The following is a 19,195-nucleotide window of genomic DNA, read 5'->3' on the forward strand; positions in this document are numbered from 1 at the left end:
TCAAATAGTTTCAAATAGTACTGAAAGGCAAAGAAGAAAACAAAAACTTCACCCCAAATCTTATCACCCAGATACAAGTGATATGAACATTGACTGAACACTACCATATGTTTTTCTATGCAAAACATGACTATATTTCAAATAATAAACAGATTTTTAAAAAGAATATTTTGATATATAAAAAAGAGGTATCTGAAATAGATATATTCTAGTGAGTGTTATGTAGCCCCCAAGGTAATAAACTTCTTTCACAGATTGTCACCTTCAGAAGGGCCTCCCTTTCTACGTGAGCATCCCATAAAACTAGAGCAATAGGACTTAAATTTAGTCTGCTGCCCAGCTGAGTTACATAAATCTTTTATTTTGTTAGCATACAACTGAAAATAAGGAACCATTCCAGATACTAAAGAGGGGTTAAGAGCACTTCTTTTAAAAGTACTCTTACTTTTAAGAGGCCTCAACTGATAATAGCAATCAAGACTTTCATGCCCAGGAATCAACAAATCAGCTGAATTGAAACCTTTACAAAAGGGAGCTTGAGTTGGGCCTCTTTGGCCCAACATTTAAACTCCCCAAATGTTTATCTAAACTCACCCATACGGTTTGCTGTCCATTTGTTTCCGTATGTTCTCCCTGGAGGGTCTTGACTGGGATAGGGTGGTTACAGATTATTTACTACCCACCTATAATCCTTACTTAATTTAATTACCACCTATAAAGACAGAGGTAGATTAAGTCAGTTGTTTTATTTAGGACAAGGAGATGTATGGTTAAAAAAAAGAAAGGCAGTTAAAGGTGAACCAAGAGAGGGCAGTAATCTTGAATTCAGACAACTGAGTGTCAAATCTTGGCTCTGCTACTACCCAGCTATTGACATATGTAAGTGGTTTAGTCTTATAAGCATGTTTCCTCATCTCTAAAATGAGGATAACACCACATTAAACTGAACATTAAAATGTAATTTACTTTTAATAAATGATAAAGTTCCTAATTTATCTTCATCTCTCCCTTTCTTCAGATTTCTGATTAATTCCATTATGCTTATAAGAAATAATTTGACAGGCACCAGTGAGAAATTTAAATCAGCTTATCCAGATGGTCAGTAGGATCCAGAAAAGCAAACTATTATCTACCCCCTCCCAGTTCATTTCTGTGTCCTCTCTGGGACATACTTCTTTTAGATTCTAATGCACTCTGCTATAGCCTTTTTAAGAGTAAGTCCTCTTCTAATATATTGGTGAAAAAGACAGCATTTAGTTGCACAGCATGAAAAAGGAAAAAGTCTTTTGTGGTTCTTTTAGATACTGAACCTAGCTATTTCATAGGAAAATAATTCAATGTGTCCTAATGGGTAAAATTCATTCATGTGTATCTACTGTTCAGGAAATGAACATCCTAGATCATTAAATAGGAGGCAGGGATGCTTCCTGGGGTCCACAATATGATTATCATTAGGTTAAAGATGCTGAAGGGAAGAAAAGGCAGGGACTTTCACATTTCTGAACAGTAATAGTCATAGTCTTGCTGGATTTTGGTAAGAAAACCTGTGTAGCCAGTTTTTACAACATTTTGTAGGCAAGTCCAAGTAGTATCTTTGAGATGACAAACACATGAGGTCCTGTGAACTTAAAACAATAGCAAAAAAAAAAAAGCATTTTGAGAAGATAAGCTTATCAATGAGAAATTAATACACAGGATACAGGTGAGAGTGCAGAGACTATGGAAAATTTTCAGGAATTCTTTTGTCCTATACCCATCCTCCATTCATTGCACTCAGCTGTTCGATTCTGATATTTAGGAATTTGGTATTTTGGTATTGCAGAGTCAGTCTTTAGTAGTAATGGTAGTGGAAGTAGAAATGGTGGTAATTGCAATAGAATCTAATTTTAACACTTTCTAATTATGCACCCTACTAAAACTTCTATTAAAATTCCATCTATTGGGAATTTCCAAACCCTAGCACACTTAATATAATAGCAGTGAGCTGCCATTGACTGTGGGCTTCTCATGCACAGACACTGGGTAAATTTCTTATATATGTAGTCTCCTTTAATTGTCACTTAATTCTATAAGGTTAGAAACAGATTATACTCTATTGATGTGGGAACTTATTTTCAGAGGTGTTGACTTAAGTAACTTAGCAGTGGTATGAATGTATTTTGTGTATTTATATAGTTATAATTGACACTGCTAAGATTTAATCCACATCTATGTATGAATGGATAAAGATATAGTACATATATACTATGGAATATTATTCAGCCATAAAAAAGAAAGAAATCCTGCCATTTGCAACAACATGGGTGGACCTAGAGGGTATTATGCTAACTGAAATAAGCCAGGAGGAGAAAGACAAATTGATATGATTTAACTGATTTCTAGAATCTAAAAACAAAACAAAACAAAATAACAATAGATTCATATACTTTGGGAAGTGACTGGTCATTACCATGGAAGACAGGTTAGGATGGGTGCATGGGGATGGGGAGGGAAATAAAGTGGCACAAAAATTCTCAGTCATAATATAAACTGGTCACAGGGATGGTAGTACAGCATGGAGAATATAGTGAATGATTCTGCAGCATCTTCCTATATTGGCAAATAGTAACAGCATTAGTTGGGGTGAGGATTTAATTATGTGGGTAACTGGTAAACAACTGTACTGTATACTTGAAATCAACAGAAGATTGTATATCAACTATACTTCAATAAAAATAAATAAATGCACATCTATGTGATTACATAGCTTGACTGGTTTTTATCATTGTATTATGTTCATTATTTGGACATATTATATTATTGCCTTTGCCATTAATAACAGATGTTTTTTGTTAGGGACCTATTCATTGTCTCAAACAGTATATTAGATGTTTTATTATGTTATCTTGATTAATGCTCATATTTGTCTATATGATTGCTATTAACCATATTTAATAGATGACGATACTAAGCTTCAGAGAAATGGGTCCCTCAGGGAAAGGTTATGTATCAATAAAGTGGCTCTGGTGAGCTAACTGATCCAGGCCTGTATTAGTTCAAAGTCTATGGACTTCCCATGAAACTTGAATGAATAGACCCAGCGTTCAAAAAACAATAACAAAATAATGGTAACTTCATCATTTTTAGGCATATAGATATCTAGTACCATACTTAAAATAAGTGTTAGCTAAATCTCTTAAAACTAGTAAGACAGTCATACTGTGAAATCAGTTTCTTTCACTGATATACAAAGATAAAGAAAACACAAAAACTGCTGGCACTAACACTTAAACTGTGCCCTGTTTAGTTGTCACAAGTCACTAAAACCCCAGTCTGATTATGTTTGAAGTATCCCTCAAATTTTTACCAAAGGGAGCTTGAGTTGGGCCCTCAGGTGAAATGAATAGGACATTAATTGTATTTTTTTTTTTGCAAAAAACTTTTTTCTTTTGCTTTGTCATTTTGAGCATTTTTCTCCCTTTTTTTGTGTTTTCTATTCCTGAGGATAGGAGACCCCTTGGCACAGCAAGAATCTGTCTTGGACATTTCACCTTTTCCCCATTCCCATACCATGGCCAGCTGCATTGTGAGCAGGGCAGAGTCCTGTGCAAATGGATGGCGTTGGTCCACTGGGCAGGCCCCTAGCAAGCAAAGCTGAAGACCACGGGGCTGACAGGGGCAAGTGTCATTGCTAAAGGAGGGTCCACACGTTGGCAACCAGGAAAGAGGATTTTTTTCAATTAATTAGGAACACATCTCTAAGCTAATTGGGTAATACACCTTGAAAAACACTAAAACCCTGCTAAACTGGTAGCCCACAGGTCCTACCCCTGGAGCCTGCCAGTCCCTGGGTCCTTCTTGCCCAGAGGTGGAATGAGTAACCCCCCCTCCCAGATAAAAGCCACTCCCTCCAAAAGGGACTTAAAACCAGAAGTATCTCTGCCTCCTGCCCTTTTTTTTGAGAGGGCATCTCTCATATTTATTGATCAAATGGTTGTTAACAACAATAAAATTCTGTATAAGGGACTCAATGTACAGTCATTAATCAACCCCAAGCCTATATCTCAACAGTCTCCAATCTTCTGAAGCATAACAAACAAGTTCTTACATGGTGAACAAGGTCTTACATAGTGAATAAGTTCTTACATGGTGAACAGTGCAAGGGCAGGCATACCACAGAAACTTTCGGTTTTGATCACGCATCATGAACTATAAACAATCAAGTCAGATATGATTATTCATTTTATTTTTATACATGATTTATATGTGAATCCCACATTTGTCCCTTATTATTATTATTTTTTTTAAATAAAATGCTGAAGTGGTAGGTTGATGCAAGATAAAGGTAGAAAACATAATTTAGTGCTGTAAGAGGGCAAATGTAGATGATCAGGTCTGTGCCTATAGACTAAGTATTAATCCAAGCTAGACAAGGGCAATAAAACATCCACGATGCAGAAGATTTCTCTCAAAATAGGGCGGGTGAGGTTCTAAGCCTCACCTCTGTTGGTCCCCAATTTCTCTCCTGATGGCCCCCCTGCGACTGTGCCTGTCTTAGGTTGTTCCTCCCTTGAGGAATCTTACCCGTCTCTGGCTAACCAGTCATCTTCCGGGGCCATACAAGGAAATGTAAAGTTGCTAAGTGAGAGGAAAGCAATATTTTTGAAAAGGTTAGCTTTTTACTTCTTTGCAGATTTATGCCCTGTGGCTTCTATGCCCAGCATTTGTCTTGAGGTATCTTTACCACTTGGAAGAATTACGATACTCGGTAATTTTCTATATGAGGCACTAATTCTACTAAAGGGTTGTAATTAGGAAGAAGAAAAGCTATAGAAGTAGCAGACGGAAGAAAACATGGGAAGATTGATTATTTCTTTGACATATCTTCTTGTAGAGTAACATAAGCATGTATAGGTTTTAAACTACTAATTAAATTGTGCATATACATTAACATAATAGGAATACAGCTACATAACAAAAGCAGACTTAGAATTGCCAGCCATATCCAGTGAAACCAAGGAAACCAGTTAGGTACCCTAGGTATTTGTGAAAAACTTATCAATGACATGATGGATATTGTCTAACTGAATTTGAATAGTTTGAGAAAAATCAGACAAATTAAAACAACACATTCCTGGGAACTGTTCACATCCCATGTGTTCTTTTAACAGTAGATAGTCTATAGTCGCACGATTTTGGAGCACTGCAACTTGGTTGAGTTCTGACAGTATAGATCCAGTCAAATTGTTGTTTTATTGTATGCACAGGCCAGCTTAGATATTCATTCCAATGGCAAGTCCAGGAACCAGTGGGATGACTGCAGCTACAACTGCAGCAGCACCAAGATCTTTCTTGAAGTTTTTTGATGTTCATCTTCTGGAATGACTCTTCCAGAGGATGTTGATGTTGAAAGTTCTTCTTCATATCGTATCTTAATTCATTTTCTGTGTAGCCAAATTAGGCTTTGATTCTCTGTATAAACACAAACAAACCTTTTGCCCACACTTTGATATGACCTTTATACCATTGTGAAGAACCTATTGGAGATCGCCACACAGGAACTGCTTTTTTTTTTTAAGAGGAATATTATCAGAAAAATGTACTTCCATAGGTAATCATCTGACACCCTTTGAAAGATCAAAATTAAGGATATGTAAAGCATGCATTAATCATTGCAGTTAGCTTTATCCTGTCAGAGAGTAATCCCCCTTTTCTTTCTCTTTTTTTTTGTTATCATTAATCTACAATTACATGAAGAATATTATGTTTACTAGGCTCTTCCCTATACCAAGTCCCCCCCACAAAACCCCTTTACAGTCACTGTCCATCAGCATAACAAAATGTTGTAGAATCACTACTTGTCTTCTCTGTGTTGTACAGCCCTCCCCTTTCTCCCACCCCCTCATTATGCATGCTAATCATAATACCCCCTTTCTTCTCCCCCCCACCTTATCCCTCCCTACCCACCCATCCTCCCCAGTCCCTTTCCCTTTGGTACCTGTTAGTCCATTCTTGGTTTCTGTGATTCTGCTGCTGTTTTGTTCCTTCAGTTTTTCCTTTGTTCTTATACTCCACAGATGAGTGAAATCATTTGGTATTTCTCTTTCTCCGCTTGGCTTATTTCACTGAGCATAATACCCTCTAGCTCCATTCATGTTGTTGCAAATGGTAGGATTTGTTTTCTTCTTATGGTTGAATAATGTTCCATTGTTTATATGTACCACATCTTCTTTATCCATTCATCTACTGATGGACACTTAGGTTGCTTCTAATTCTTGGCTATTGTAAATAGTGGTGCGATAAACATAAGGGTGCATCTGTCTTTCTCAAACTTGTCTGCTGCATTCTTAGGGTAAATTCTTAGGAGTGGAATTCCTGGGTCAAATGGTAAGTCTATTTTGAGCATTTTGAGGAACCTCCATACTGCTTTCCACAATGGTTGAACTAATTTACATTCCCACCAGCAGTGTAGGAGGGTTCCCCTTTCTCCACAACCTCGCCAACATTTGTTGTTGTTTGTATTTTGGATGGTAGCCATCCTTACTGGTGTGAGACATTAATTGTATTTTATCAGATGATACCTTGGACATTAGTATGTAGTGTTACAAGAGTGACACACAAATCTTAAATTATTCATCTAATTGTAGTTTTTGTACACCAAGCACAAATTTTGCTGTGTGCATAGAAAACAAATATGAATACTTTCCCCCTGAGATTGGCAACAAGACAAAAATGCTTACAGTCACCAAATCTATTGCTATTATACTGTAGGACTTCACCAGTGGTGTAAGTCAAGGGCAATAAAAAAAATGTAAGACAATGGGAAAGGAAGAAATAAAACTGTTAATATTTGTAGACAATATGATGGTATCTATAGAAAATCCAAAACAAGCCTCATATAAATAATTAGAATTTATAAGCAAACTTAGAATGTTTACTTGTTAGAAAGTCAATATAAAAATAATATCTTTTGTACTAGCAATAAACAATTCAAAAATGAAATGTTTACAATTTTATAATTAACATCTAAAATGACATTCAAAAGTATGAACTACTTGGGAATAAATCCAAAAGAAGAGGTGCAAAACTGCTATACTGAAAACTATAACATATGGCCAAAAGAACTTAAAGACTATTTAAATAAATATTTATAAATTTGAAAGACTAACCAATGTGAAGGACAAATCTAAAGAACATACCTGCTAAATATCAACTATTATCAGAGCTAGAGGGAAAGTATGACCTTTTCAATATTTAGTATTTAATTAATGGGATATCCATCTAGGGAAAAATGCATCTCACACTATACTCAAAAATAATCCCAGATGAACTTTAGTTGTACATGTGAAAGGCAATAAAGCTTTTAGATGAAAACATGTAAGATCTTTGTGACCTTAAGGCAATATATCTCAATCAGACCATAAAAAGCAATTTACCATGAAGGAGAAGATTGATTAATTCAGATTAAGGAAATTAAAAACTTCTATTAAACAAGAGTGAAAAGACAAACCACAAAGTGAGAAAACATAGAAGGCATATATTCATATAAAGAACAACTGAACAATCAACGCAGACAGATCACCCAATATAAAAATGGAAAAACCTGGATAGGCTTCTTGCAAAGAATACTATCCAAATAACCAATAAATATGTGAAAAAATGTGCTACTCAATATTAACTATCAGAGCAAGACAAATTAAAACCACAGTGTGATAGCACTAAACCATCCTCAGGACTGTTTAAAATGTAAAAATAAAAACATAAAAATTAGAAGCCTGACAATATTGAGTGCAGGCAAGGATCTGAAACAAAGAGAACTCATATACTGCTGGACTGGTGTGATTGTACACTTGTACAAAGACTTTGGAAAACTCCTTAGCATTATTAGCTAAAACTGATCATGTGTACAGCTCATGATATAGCAATGTAATTCAATTCTATTCCATTCCTATATATTCAATCAAAATGTGTACAATATATTCATTAAAAAACAGGTGCAAAAATGATCATAGCAACACCATTTGGAATAACCAAAACTGGAAGCAGCTAAAAATCTCTCAGTTCTAGAGTGAATAAATAGATTGCTCTAGATGCATCCCTTGGAATACAGTAGTAATGAAAGTAAATGAACTCCTAACACAGTGAAATGAATGAATTTCATACATATAATGAGAACAAAAGAGATACACACAAAATAGTAATACTATATGATTCCAATTATGTGAAGTTCAGAAATCAGTAAAATTAATATAGTATCAGGAGCTAGAATAGTGATTAGTTCAGAGGAAATGATAGGTGTGATAACTAGAACAAGGTAATCCTCTGCATGCCAGAAAGATGCTCTAGCTTGATCTGAGTGGTAAATACATGGATGTGCTCCTTTTGTGAAAATTAAATGAGCTATCCACCCATGATCTGTGTATGTATGGAGACTTCAGCAGCAAATACGTCAGTTTAACTAAACAAAACCAATAATTTGATCCTTTAAGATTCAAAAATCTTCCAGAGTGCAGAATAAACTAGACATGATACATGTACAATATTAGGTAAGGAGATGGTATAACCAGATGCAGAAAAAAATTTTAATTGTAGACATATATATTATATATATAGATTCATATGTGTATGCATACATATATGTATTTTAAAACTAGACATTCAAAAAAATGTGACTGAGATATCTGAATAGTCTAAACTCAGAATAAATGTAAAAGTTTGTAACAAATCAACTGCTTCAAGAGTGCAAAAAATCAACCCCTTTAAGGGTACTTGGTATAAGTAAATACATTTTATAAAACCTAAAGGAGCATGTTATAGAAAGTTATAGGAAGTATTATAAAAAATAATTAATCAACATAATAATATAGTTTACATTTAAAAATATTATTTTCACCTTTTAAATATTTTTTCACAATTCTTTTTACAAACAATATTTATTAGAATAAAAATAACAAACATTCCAATAGAACCAACATAATATTAGTATGACAAGTCAAATAAAATGTTAGCAAATCATGTTTAGCAATACTAATACACCATAGTAATGCTGGACTTGTCCTATGATGAAACCAGGAAGTTGCCAGAACATTAATTATACAGAAGTGAAGATTTTTTCCAAATATTGTGAAATTAGGATCCTGCCACGGGACTTTCCCATTTGCCAACTTCTCCTCTCCTCACCTCTGGACTTACCATTTTGGACCTCTTGTAAACCAAGGTCTACGTGCGGTGCACAGGCAAGAAGCAGCAGACGCAATGTAGAGCCTAAATACCTGCTCCAAGGTCACACTTTCCACTGAGCGGGGCCTGTTCAGTTAGTAAATTCTCCCCTTTTGAGGGGGAGGTGGGAGAAAAGGAAGGGTCTGGGCAGCAGGATTAAATCAATCTTATTAAAAACAAAGGTAATGAGTATTCCAGATTCATGACTGCCTAATGATTTTACTATTTTCTTTGCTCTCAAGGTTACCTAACAACTCTTGCATCTGTATAGTAGAAATACTGTACAATGTCGTGCTACCTACACAGTTTCTCATTCTAAAAAGAGCTCCGGGTTAGATGATAAACTATGCGGTCACTCCCTGTAGAGAGCGGGCTTGCTCAGCCTCAGCAGTATTGATACATCCGGACGGACGATCCAGGGGGCAGCCTGTGTGTTGTGGTGTGGTGAGCGACATCTCTGACCTCTGCACCACACGTCTGGAGTCCCCCTTCCCCTGATTTTGACCCCCAAAAGTGCCTCCATGTATTGTCAAATGACCCCTGGGAGCCAAACCTCTCACCTTCTGAGAACCACTGTTATACAATAAGAGGATAAAAACAATTCTAAAAAAAAAAAGATTTTTCTCTGGTGCCAAAAGGGAGAGAGATCTCCTTCTCTTCTCTTAGATCATTTCCTTTAATAAATTCTTTCTGTGTCCCTTCAAGTTGTAAGTCTTTTTAAAAGCTAAACAATCCTCTTGCCAGTTTTACAACCCAGCAAGGTTTTTCTTACAGGCCTTGAGCCCTTTCTTTGAATTGAACACAAGGAAGGCAGACAGCACTCAACCTCCCTCTCTGTCTGTGGGAGTTTGCCCTCAGTGCCTGGCTCCATGTAGTCACTACCTACTTGTTGTAGAGATACATGGCATTTTGTTTTCTGTCAGATAAAGACAACTATTTAACAGATGTCACACCAAAACCAAATGAGCTTAGCATGAACTATGTAGAGCAAATCATTCTGTCAAGTCCTCTTACCTGTGGGCAAGTTGTCATTTATCTTGAGAACACATAGGTAATGCATTGCATCTGCCTGGCTATTTTTGTAAAAGGGTGAGATTTCTTTCTGTTTTTACAATCCCTTTAGCAAATTGCCTGTGATGCACATCAGATGTAATTCAATGCTTATTCAGTAATAAAAGTGCTAAATTCTTTTCTACCTTTGTGGAAAGGACTCAGTGGGTTGTCAGGAGATTTGTTTTTTCTCCAAAAAGAGCCATATCAGGAGGGAGGAGAAATGGAGAAAGCTGAAGCAAAAATAGGACCAAGTAATTCAAATTGTATCAATTACCAGAGGTAAACAGAAAAAGCATTTAATCTTAAGCACAGCCCTTTCAAGAGCCAACTTCATTTCATATTTTGTTTTCATTTTCCCCCTTAATCTGTTCCTAATCTAATACATGCTGAACATTGCCTCGCAGCATCTGACTTCTCACCATTATTCTCTGCTCCAACTGCTTCTACTCACTTTCCACCTCTGGGACTCCCTTGACATGGAACACCACTCCATCACTCCGTGTTATTCATCCCCTCAAGCCCTTAAGCAAGACTAAGTTTTGTAGATTTTCCTGAGGAATGGGGCAGGCAATAATGAGGAAAAAGGTAACTTCACAGCACCCCATGCTGGCTGTAGGACACTGAACATGGCAGTCATTACCCCGGAGTTTCTCCTTAGCCCTGTCACAGTAACTTTCCCAGCGGCCAGTTTTTTCTCTCTTCATGTCTGGATGCACCATTTTGGATCTCCTATCTCTAGACCAAGGGTAATAAAGGATGCCAAAACATCTTCTAGTATGTGTGAGGCTATTTTGTTAGTTCCCACCATGTCTAAAAATACCATGTATCTAGGCAGGTACTAAACTTGGTCCCAATTATGAAAAAAATGAAGCAGCTAGCGATACAAGCAAAGTTAAGAGAGTGCAATTAAGAGATGCTAGGTATTACATTTGTCTTCTCAGGCAGAATTTGGGCTTGGAAAGAGGAAAGTCAAAGCAAGCTCAATTTTGGAGAAAGCGGGAAGGGAACAAAAGATAATGATATACAGAGGAGACTGAATGTGCACAGAGGTTACAGTCACACACAGAGAAGCAGACGCACCTGGAAAATAGTTGAATCCCCTTGGCAGCAGACCCTAGATTGAAGATTCAGTGTCCTGTGACTCAGAACCCCAAGTGCTTCATGGACCCTCTCAGTTCTCAGAATGTATTTAATTCTTTGTGAGGACTTGCTATATGTTTGCTCATAGATTTGGCCTCACAACACTCTCTTATCTCTCAGTTCCTGTATGTCAGGTGCTGTAATAGACTCTGAGGATGCACTGATGAGTAATTTAGACAAGTCTTTCCCTCATGGAGCTTATGTTCTAAGGGCATGTTCTCAAGAGTCCCTGGCTCCCCGCCACATGTGCCCTTATAGTGAAACCCATATTATTTAATATAACTTGGGTTTTTATAACTAATAAGCCTTAAAAAAACATTAGACAAATCAGTTGAAGAAAATAAATCTTGAAATAGTCTTGAATCTCTCTACCTTGCCAATGTTGGGCAGCTTCAGACTTCTATTTATAGGTTGAAGCTTATGGTGTTAGCATTTTTTTATAGGTCAAGTGACTGAATGCTGGCAAGTTCACATGGCTACACTTAATATAGTTTTCTTTATATGTGTAGACTACTATACAAAGAAACTTCCTCTTTAAAACCTTCATTAACATTAAAATTGATTTTCAATGTGATTACACACTCTGGCTAAATAATCGAAATACTTGAATGAAAGTCAAAATTACCTGAGACAAAGCCTTTTGAAAGGATAGAGTGTTTCTAGTGTTGAGGAATAAAATGACATGAATGGAAACTGACACTGCAATATATAAATATGCTCAAAAAGCATTTTAGAAATATTAATTTGATCTTAGGGGAAAGATTAACATCAAAAAAATTAAAAGAACACTGAAAAAATAGAGCAGCATAACACTCCAGTGATTTCTATATAATAATGAAAACCAGCATTTGGTTCTTTGAATCTGTGCTTTGCTCACACTTAGAAGGACATCAGCTGGCACTAGAGATGCTGGGCTGGTGAGCACATCTATATACCAGGAGAATGGTGCATCCCAGCTCTGCAGGGACAGAAGCTCTGTGCTCAGGAACCATTTGGACCCTTCCCTACATACATTATCTTCCGATTATTTGTGTCTCTATGTCACTCTTCCCTTATCCCTATTCCTTTTTTATTACTTATCAAATTATAAAAGCTTTAAAAGTATTTTCAAATAGGATGAGAAAACTCGAGCTATCTATGGACATCTGAAGTGATCTGTCTTATTGGAATGTAAGCAGCTAAGAAACTTGGGTTTTGGTAAAAAAACAAACAAATAAGAAAGAGACAGAAATAGCAGACATTGATTCCTTAAAGGATTTAGGAATAGAGGGAAGAATCCAAATTCAGGTGTCTGCTATCTTAGTTCTGAGATCATCGATATGGTGATCAGAGAAGTGTCACTCTTTCTGGCAGATCTCCTAAGAAAACAGAGGTAGGTTCAAACAAAAACCAAATCTTTCCATTATTAAGTTTTAGTAAGTCAAGGAAGGAAACTCAGATAAAAATCCATTCTTCTTTGAGGAAAATCATCAAAATGATGGCAAGGAGCCATCTGTCACTATTTTCATCACACCATAGAATAAGAGGAAAAGACATAAGAAGAATAACAGGGAAAACACAAAGTGAAAGATACTTGGTTCAGAAAAGAGGGGAGGGGAGACAGATGAAACGGGGCACTTCACACCGCTGTTACTGACAGGGAGAAGCCCGGGACGGCAGCCCAAACGGAGGCACTGAGCAAGTAATTAAACTGACCAAGACTGTAATGGACCCCTTGGCTCCTTTCTTCTTTATCTCTTGAACTTCCACCAAGACTCTTAGCTCAGCACTATGTACATATACACAACAAAAGTATTTCTAGAGGCTGCCTAAGCTGCTGCTGAAGATAACATTTTTTTCCATTTTACAGGGACCTGTAACAATATTTACTATCTCTCCAAAGAGATGTAGATCATTTTTACATCTAACACATAGTGCTTTAACTTACTTTAGAAGAAGCTGCTATAACTTCATGAATTTGCAAATGAAAATTACATTTTTTGATAATAGGTTTACATTTAACTACAAATGTAGATACAAATCAATGGTTGTGAAGTCAATAGTTTACAAAAAAAATCACTGCTTTCATAACCTGATGATTGGAATTGTTTCAGTTTGTACTTTATGAATTCAATCTTTTCATAAAAATATTTTTGTGTTTTGATTTTAAGTGGTTAAATATTTTAGAAATTTAGGTTTCTATTTATAGAGCTCTTCACTGCAAAGCTTGATCATGAATTGGATATTATTCATTCCCAATAAATCAAACACCAAATAGGCCCAGCTGTTTCCTAGTTTAACAATGTTTTTATTAGGTATAAAGACATCTAAATATGCTATATAAAATTTTACTATATAAAATTTTAATGAGATAATGCTACTGAATAGCATCTTGAGACAAATTTGCAAGCTTACCATATTCATCCTCCTCATTAACTGTAGTTCAATAGTATTCCCTATGCTTCCTATGAAATAATGGCCCATGTTAAATAACTTAAGTCTAAGACTAAAAACAATATTAACTATGTAATGGTTAAAACACCACTGTGGTTAGGCTTCAGCCAAGTGCATTAGCAGCTAACTTACTGAGTCACCAGCACAATCTTCTGGCCTACACTACTTACCATGTGACTCAATGTGCACATGGGAAGTCTCAAAACTGTTTTGTTAAAAGAGAGGAAATAAAATAATAAATATTACTTTGTATACATTGTTACAACACCTCTTTGTACCTTGAGTGATTTTAATGGCCCCAAACACTTCCCTGAGCTCCATGAAGATCCATAGAGAACACACAAGACCAAAGCAGTACCAGAGAGCCTTGTCCTTGATGGCAAAGTTGCAGATCAGATCATTCATATAAAGTGCTTCCAGCGTGTCTGGCCAATAATATGCATGTCTTTTTGAAGATGCCAATGACAATGTGTAAGATAAATTTTAACCCAAATAAGCAGGCGAAGAGAGGCAACAAAGGGCCAGGTAGTTTATTTGAATGCCACTCCCGGGTGATGTTCCTGCCGCCTGGGTACTACAGGCCTGAGAAGTCACACCCAGCAGGGCAGGCAGCAAGTTTTTAAAGAAGGCAGGGGGAGGGAGAGCAAAGGTGTACAGTGGTGGGAGGATTGGCTCGTCTAGGGTACATGGGGGTCTCTTATTGGCCTTTAGCCAGGTACTGGAAAGTTACCACTAATCCTTTAGCTTGGGGGAAGGGCTCTTCCTGGAATCAGAAGGGCTCTAGTTCGGAGGGTTATCGGATCAGGCTCACGTCAGTAGAAGTAAGCCTGACTTATGACCAAATTAAATGAAGTACAATGAAGTTATTAAAAGCGTTCAGGATCATCTAGGTCCGATCATTGTACTACCTAACTCTTGAAGTTCACTTCTTTAGTAAACCTATTGAGAGAAAGGGAGAGAAATCCCCTGGTTGGGAAACTCTCATTCTTTCAAACTTTCTCTTTATGGAGTTCCACTTCTGATATAGATGCATAGCTCCTACTGAACCTGACTTTCCCACAGATAACAACTATAAACACTAGACCAAAAAAATAAGGGTCTGGAGCTAACTTGAAGTGGCTTTCATTGGCCAAAGATGAAACTATTTAAGTTTTTTCAGTAGTGACAATTAAGGCAATGAATCAAAACTCTTCAAATGTGTTTAAATACTTGAGTTAATCACTTTTAGATAACCAGTAAATACAGAGGTAGTATTACACATTCAACCTGTTTTTCCTGTAGTATTAAGTCCGGGGAAAGGAAATCCCGGGGCAAAATACTCCAAAAACTGAAATCAGTCAAAGGGAGAAATGAAGTTAAAAACCCATTTATTGCTTACAAAACTGCAGTCTGGCCCATCTCTCTCTCCTGCTTCAGCTGCAGCAAAACCGCCCCTCCCCACCCCTCTCGGGTACAGATAAGCCCTCCTTGCCCAGGTAATTACCCACTGATATGGAGATGAACTTCTCTCCACCCCTGAAGAATGATGCAAATCTACTAAAGCCATACTTCTCTCCACCCTTGAGCTCATGTTCATATGCATATGTACTAAAGCAAGGCGAGATATTATGGATAAATTTCAATTTTACTCATATATAGGGTAAGCAAATAATGGGTAAAGGAGGGCGTCTTTTTCCATTAATGTTTTTAATCTAATAAATGTTAAGAAAATGAGAATTAAAACATCATTTTACAACTTCCCTTATTTACATATGTAAAAATATGTATATATTCACTGTCAGAATATACTATATTTACAGAATATAGTATATATATTATATATATATACACAATAGAAAAAATGAATGCTTAATGTATTTGTATATGTAGACATTAAGCATTCATGCTTGCTAACATAAAAAAAGACAGAGGAACATAATCTCTTCTCATAGAGTGATTCACTTAAAGTGTGAATCAGATTTTATCACATCTCTGGTCTAAATCCACAATAGCTCTCTATTTTCCTAAGAGTGAAAGTCAGCATCCTTACAAATGCCTGTAAGAACCTGTAAGAACTGTTCTTGAATTAGCTGCTTATCTAATTTCTCTCTCTTGACTGCACTTCTGCTACAGTGATTTCCTTCCTGTTTTTTTAACTCTCAAAGCGTGCTCCAGCTTAAAGGCTTTTGCCTTAGCTGTATCTTCTGCCTGGAGTGCTCTCTTCCCTGACTGTCACACAGCTAACTCCCTCACCTTTTTCCAATCTTTGCACAATAGTTTTCTTCTCAGTGAAGATTATGGAGGCAACCCAGTGGAAATCACATCCAGCTCTCCTTCTTGTCCTGCCACACCCACACCACTCCAACTCTGCTGTCTCTCATTCCAAGACCCTTTGCATTACTACCAGCCACTACTGTGTTGTTATGGAATTGTCTCCTCTGCCTCACCATCCCCTGGAGAAGATATGGTGAAATCCTAAGCCCCAGCACCTCAGAATGTGGTCTTACTTGGAAATAAGGTTGTTGTAGATTTAATTAGTTAAATTGAGATGAGGTCCCACTGGGATGGGCCAGGGGGCACTACTCCAATACGACTGGGGTCCTTTTATGAAGAAGGAATCTGAATGCAGAGACACAGGGAATATGTACTATGATGATGAAGGTAGAGATTACAGTCAGAGATCTCCCACTGACCAGGAAAGCTAGGAAGAGTTGCAAGGAGTGATTCCTCCCTGAGTTTCACTGGAGCATTGCCCAGTATTCACTGGACACATTGATTTCAGATTTTTAGGCTTCAGGACTGTACCACAATAAATGTCTATTGTTTTAAGCCTCCCAGCTTGTGAACTTTGTTAAGGCAGTGCTAGGAAATGAACACAGCTATCTATATACTATATTATGACTATGTAATTCACCTTTTATTGTTCTGATTCCTTATTGTTTGTCTACCTCATCCACTGACTGCCCTGGTCCCAAAAGGCAAACATCAAGTGAGCAGAGATCTTTTTCCTTGCTATATCCCAAGCACCTAGAAGATTCCTGGTACACAGTTAAGTATTCAATAGATATCTGAATAAACTAATCTTTATATATGTTTTTTCACTGATCATTTTAATTGTTCTAAGTGCATTCATCAGATTTTTTCACTTAGTGTTTTATTATCCACAGTAATGGGCAACATAGCTGAAAGGGTATCTTGCTGTGACCCTCCTTACCCCAGAATGACTCAGGAGACACTGGCCCATACAAGAGATTTTATTATCTGAAAGAGAAAATGGCTGCACCCAGAGAGAAGGAGCAGCCGTTCATGGGTGAGGAAGCATGTTTTTAAGGAGTAGGGGTAGGGTGTATTCCACATTGATTGGATCTTAAGGGGTGGGTGATCATCTGGTCATTGGTGATTGGATCTTAAGGGGTGGGGGTCTTAGCGCACCAGAATTTGGCTTCAATACCTAGCAAGAATAATTTAAAAAGCTATTAAAGCTCAGTTTAACATCTCTTCCTGAATTAAATATTTTTAAATCATTGTTAAAAAGTAATAAGGTTGACTGTTTTTTAGTTCCACCTCCATTTAGTTCCCCTAACCATGCTTTATGAAGGTGCTATGCAACAATCAACTCAGACACCAAAAGGGAATAGGAAGAAAAGTTTGATAACCAGCTCTTGAGAAATGAGGAGTCTACTGAACATAAATTGTTTAACTCACTAGGCAAGTCTCCATGGAAGAAATTATTTTGGATGATAATCTAAAACCATGAATCCCTTTCTTACCAATACCTGTCCACCAACCCATTCAAACTTTTCAACTATCAGTTAAGAACATTGGGTCACTTCAGGTCAGGGTGGATGCATTGCTGAGACAGGGACCATGGGATTAGGCACGGTAGGGTGAGGGCCTCCAGAGAAAGAGCAGAGCAAGATAATTACAGTCAGAACAATGTAACAATGTGCAAAGAAGTTCCTATTGAAACTGTAATAAGCATTATGCAGAGTCACACTAATTCTCTAGGGTAAAGACACCAAACTAGGAATATAGACATCTTCAGTGAGATCAGTTAAAGGTCAAAAGGCCAGGAGCAACTTGGCCTGGAATGTTTGAGTTTTCTGCAGATAAAGAGAAGTGTCTCAGCATAACCTGTTGAGACAGGGACCATGGGCTTAGACAGAGCAGGGTGAGGGCCTCCAGAAAAAGCAAGGCAAGGTATTTACCGTCAAAGCAAAGTAACAATGTAAAGTCCCTATCGAAACTCTGTGTTCAGCATTGTGCAAAGCCAAGGTCCCACTAATTCTCTAGGGTAAAGATACTAGACTAGGAATATAGACATCTTCAGTGAGATCAGTTAAAGATCAAAAGGCCAGGGGCATCTCTGCCTGGAATGTTTGAGTGTTCCACAGGGTATCTCAGCATAACCCGTGACTTCACTGCAAACAGCCCTAGCAAACAGACAACAACCCAGCCCACCTTCTGGGCAGGGTAGGTGGTACAAGTCCACACCCTAAGCCATCAGTTCCCCAAAATCCTCAACTGCCTATAAAACCCCCTAGACAACGCACCACCCCCATCTCTCTTGTCCCCCCCTGGAGTGAGCCAGGAGCTCTTTCCTCTCACTTTATTTCTAAATAAAAGTCTCTGCCCTTGCTCTCCTACCAGCTTCATGAACAAGAACCCCGGGATCACTGTGACTTCACTGTATCAATTTAGATCATGACACTGTAAAATTTACCTTAGCCTGTTAAAAGGCCCAGCTTATTTTAACCATACCTATGTGCTATATTTCCTTCTCTGATCCTAACAAAGTAATCTGCAACTTAGGAAAAATACTGATTTAGTAAACAAGCCCAACTATAAACAGCCCAAGAAGTTAAGAAGTAAGATTCTTAACACACTTCAGCAAACAGGCAACAACCCAGCCCACCTTGGGGCAGGGTAGGGGGTCTTGGTTGATGTGCTCCCAGAGGGAAACGGCTATCTTGAGAGAGAATCAGAGCAGGAAATTTCTTCTATTACTCAGCAAAATGAGCATTCTGAGACCACTCGACAAGTCCTCACCCCAAGCCCTTTACCCTCATTCCTGAAAATCCTCAACCGTGCATAAAACCTGGAGACAAGGAGCCAACCACGGACTCTCTTGTCCCCTCCTGGTGTGCGCCAGGAGCTCTGTCTTCTCAATCTCTAAATAAAAGCCTGTACCTTGCTCTCCTACCTTGAGTGTTTGCGAAGCTCATTCTTCGGCTCTATGAACAAAAACCCCGGCATCATTGCTTCCTTTGAGTTCAATAGTTTAAGAGCCCCAAATTGGTTTATCCAGTTTAACTAAACTCATCTATAAACAACCATAAAATGTGTGAAGTTTGACAGGTATTGTGCATTTGCTAATGTAAGTTACTCTAAC

This window comes from Manis javanica, chromosome 3 (assembly GCF_040802235.1).
Source record: "Manis javanica isolate MJ-LG chromosome 3, MJ_LKY, whole genome shotgun sequence".
Taxonomy (NCBI): Eukaryota; Metazoa; Chordata; class Mammalia; order Pholidota; family Manidae; genus Manis; species Manis javanica.